This window comes from Diceros bicornis, chromosome X, assembly GCF_020826845.1.
Source record: "Diceros bicornis minor isolate mBicDic1 chromosome X, mDicBic1.mat.cur, whole genome shotgun sequence".
NCBI classification, from domain to species: Eukaryota; Metazoa; Chordata; class Mammalia; order Perissodactyla; family Rhinocerotidae; genus Diceros; species Diceros bicornis.
Genome location: NC_080781.1, coordinates 12,079,627 through 12,084,285, shown reverse-complemented (window position 1 = coordinate 12,084,285; position 4,659 = coordinate 12,079,627).

Genomic DNA, 4,659 nt, shown 5'->3' with positions numbered 1-4,659 from the left:
CTTTGGTTTTGATGATGCGCAAAATAGCCTGCTTTAAGCACGCAGTTCTCAACTGGAGCCATTTTGCATCCGCTCCACCCCCGGGGCATTTGTCTATGTCTGGAAACATCTTTGATTGTCGGAAGTAGTGAAGGATGGGGAGAGTGAGGCAGGGGTGCTCTTCACATGTAATAGGTAGAGGACAGGGATGCTGCTAAACATCCTACTTTGCACAGGACAGCCACACAACAAAGGATGATCCAACCCAAAATGTCAGTAATGCCAAGGTTGAGAAATCCTGCCTTAGGGTTACCACTCAAGTGAAGACAGAAGTGATATAACAATATTTTGGTCTAAATCTTCAAAAAACTTAAATATAGTCCTTTGATTGTATTCTGCTTATTAAAACCTAGCATATAAAAATCAACTTCAAACGGATAAACAAGGTTGTCAGGATTCACAAGTTTCTGTAAACATCAAGCTCCTGTGGAAATTTAAACGGTGGAGTGTCTGGGTGAGACCATGAAGATGAAAGTGTTTGAAACCCTTGTTAATTTAAATTTTATTAGAAAGCGTCTCTGAAATTGTATGGGAAATTTTAGGGCATTTCTCTGAAAAGTATATCCCTTTCAAAACACTAAGCATACCCCACAGACCGCTATTTAAAACAAATTGAAAATGCCTTTAAGCCATCTGAAATTCCAACTCTAGGCAAAGCTAAAATATAAAATTCAAACTAAAATAACTTAAAGAATATGGTGCTCCTCAGGGACTGAGAAATTTATTTATTATTTTATTATTTTTTTTGAGATATATATTTTATCTTTTTGTTTATTGCAGTAACATTGGTTTATAACATTGTATAAATTTCAGGTGTACATCATTATACTTCTATTTCTGCATAGATTACATCATGTTCACCACTCAGATACTAATCACAACCCATCACCACACATATGTGCCGAATTATCCCTTTCACCCTCCTCCCTCCCCTCTTCCCCTCTGGGAACCACCAATCCAATCTCTGTCTCTATGTGTTTGTTTATTGTTGTTATTATCTACTATTTAATGAAGGAAATCATACAGTATTTGACCTTCTCCCTCTGAATTATTTCACTTTGCATAATACCCTCAATGTCCATCCATGTTGTCACAAATGGTTGGATTTCATCGTTTCTTATGGCTGAGTAGTATTCCATTGTGTATATATACCACATCTTCTTTATCCATTCATCCCTTGATGGGCACTTAGGTTGCTTCCAAGTCTTGGCTATTGTGAATAACGCTGCAATGAACACAGGGTTGCATGCATCTTTACGCATTGGTGTTTTCAAGTTCTTTGGATAAATACCCAGCAGTGGAATAGCTGGATCATATGGTAGTTCTATCCTTGATTTTTTGAGGAATCTCCATACTGTTTTCCATAGTGACTGCACCAGTTTGCACTCCCACCAGCAGTGTATGAGAGTTCTCTTCTCTCCACATCCTCTCCAACACATGTTGTTTCCTGTCTTGTTAATTATAGCCATTCTGACGGGCATGAGGTGATATCTCGTTGTAGTTTTGATTTGCATTTCCCTGATAGTTAATGATTTTGAACATCTTTTCATGTGTCTGTTGGCCATCTGTGTATCTTCTTTGCAGAAATGTCTGTTCAGGTCTTTTGCCCATTTTTTAATTGGGTCCTTAGTTTTTTTGTTGTTGAGATGCATGAGTTCTTTATATATTTTGGAGATTAAGCCCTTATCAGATGTATGGTTTGCAAATATCTTCTCCCAATTGTTAGGTTGTCTTTTCGTTTTGTTGATGGTTTCCCTTGCTGTGCAGAAGCTTTTTAGTTTGATGTAGTCCCATTTGTTTATTTTTTCTATTGTTTCTCTTGCCCGGTCAGACAGGGTGCTTGAAAATATGTTGCTAAGACCGATGTCGAAGAGCGTACTGCCTATGTTTTCTTCTAGAAGTTTCATAGTTTCAGGTCTTACATTCAAGTCTTTAATCCATTTTGAGTTAATTTTTGTGTATGGTGTAAGGTAAGGGTCTACTTTCATTTTTTTGCATGTGGCTATCCAGTTTTCCCAACACCATTTATTGAAGAGACTTTCTTTTCTCCATTGTATGTTCTTGGCTCCTTTGTCAAAGATTAGCTGTCCATAGATGTGTGGGTTTATTTCTGGGCTTTTGATTCTATTCCATCGATCTGTGTGTCTGTTTTTGTGTCAGTACCATGCTGTTTTGGTTACTATAGCTTTGTAGTATATTTTGAATTCAGGGAGTGTGATACCTCCAGCTTTGTTCTTTTTTCTCAGGATTCCTTTAGCTATTCGAGGTCTTTTGTTGTTCCATATGAGTTTTAGGATTCTTTGTTCTTTTTCTGTGAAAAATGTTGTTGGAACTTTGATAAGGATTGCATTGAATCTATAGATTGCTTTAGGAAGTACGGACATCTTAACTATGTTAATTCTTCCAATCCAAGAGCACGGAATATCTTCCATTTCTTTGTGTCTTCTTCAATTTCTTTCAGCAATGTTTTATAGTTTTCAGTGTATAGATCTTTCACCTCTTTGGTTAAGTTTATTCCTAGGTATTTTATTCTTTTATTCTTTTTGTTGCAGTCGTAAATGGGATTGTATTCTTAATTTCTCTTTCTGCTGCTTCGTTGTTAGTGTATAGAAATGCAACTGATTTTTGTATGTTGATTTTGTATCCTGCAACTTTACCGTATTCGTTTACTACTTCTAAAAGTTTTCTGGTGGATTCTTTAGGGTTTTCTATATATAAAATCATGTCATCTGCAAATAGTGAGAGTTTCACTTTTCCTTTCCAATTTGGATCCATTTTATTTCTTTTTCTTGCCTGATTGCTAGGACTTCCGGTACTATGTTAAATAGGAGTGGTGACAGTGGGCATCCTTGTCTGGTTCCTGTTCTTAAAGGGATAGGTTTCAGTTTTTCACCATTGAGGATGATATTAGCTGTGGGTTTGTCGTATATGGCCTTTATTGTGTTGAGGTACTTTCCTTCTATACCCATTTTATTCAGGGTTTTTATCATGAACGGATGCTGTATCTTGTCAAATGCTTTCTCTGCATCTATTGAGATGATCATGTGATTTTTATTCTTCATTTTATTAATGTGGTGTATTACATTGATTGATTTGCAAATGTTAAACCATCCCTGCATACCTGGAATAAGTCCTACTTGATCATGGTGTATAATCTTTTTAATGTATTGTTGTACGTGACTTGCTAGCATTTTGTTGAGGATTTTTGCATCGATGTTCATCAGTGATATTGGCCTGTAATTTTCTTTTTTTGTGTTGTCCTTGTGTGGTTTTGCTATCAGGGTAATGTTGGCTTCGTAGAATGAGTTAGGGAACTTTCCTCCCTCCTCAGTTTTTTGGAAGAGTTTGAGAAGGATAGGTATTAAGTCTTCTTTGAATGTTTGGTAGAATTCACCAGGGAAGCCGTCTCGTCCTGGACTTTTATTTTTGGGGAGGTTTTTGGTTACTGTTTCGATGTCCTTACTGGTGATTGGTCTATTCAAATTCTCTACTTCTTCTTGATCCAGTTTTGGAAGGTTGTATGATTCTAGGAATTTATCCCTTGTTTCCAGATTGTCAAATTGGTTGGCATATAGCTTTTCATAGTATTCTCTTATAACCTTTTGTATTTTTGAGGTCTTGTTGTAATTTCTCCTCTTTCATTTCTGATTTTACTCGTTTGTGCCTTCTCTCTTTTTTTCTTGGTGAGTCTAGCTAAAGGTTGTCAATTTTGTTTATCTTTTCAAAGAACCAGGTCTTGGTTTCATTAATTTTTTCTATTGTTTTTTAGTCTCTATTTCATTTATTTCTGCTCTGATTTTTATTATTTCCCTTCTTCTACTGATTTGGGGCTTTGTTCTTCTTTTTCCAGTTCCTTTAGTTGCATTGTTAGATTGCTTATTTGAGATTTTTCTTGTTTGTTGAGCTAGGCCTGTATTGCTATAAACTTCCCTCTTAGAACCGCTTTTGCTGTATCCCATAAATTCTGGCATGTCGTATTTTCATTTTCATTTGACTCCAGGTATTTTTTGATTTCTTCTTTGATTTCTTCGTGGACCCAGTCATTGTTCGGTAGCATTTTGTTTAATCTCCACGTATTTGTGGCTTTTCTGATTTTCTTCCTATAGTTGATTTCCCGTTTCATACCATTGTGGTCAGAAAAGATGCTTGGTATTATTTCAATCTCCTTGAATTTATGTAGACTTGTTTTGTGACCTAATATGTGATCAATCCTGGAGAATGTTCCATGTGCATTTGAAAAGAACGTGTATTCTTCGGTTTTTGGATGGAATGCTCTGTATAAATCTACTAGGTCCATCTGTTCTAGTGTGTCATTTAAGGACAATGTTTCCTTATTGATATGTTTGGATGATCTATCTGTTGGTGTAAGTGGAGTGTTCAAGTCCCCTACTATTATTGTGTTACTGTCTATTTCTCTTTTTATGTCTCTTAATAATTGCTTTATATATTTAGGGGCACCTACGTTGGGCACGCAGATATTTACAAGTGTTATATCCTCTGTTGGATTGTTCCCTTGATCATTATGTAATGCCCTTCTTTGTCTCTTTTTACAGTTTTTGTTTTGAAGTCTATTTTGTCTGATATGAGTACTCTACCCCAGCTTTCTTTTCATTGCCATTT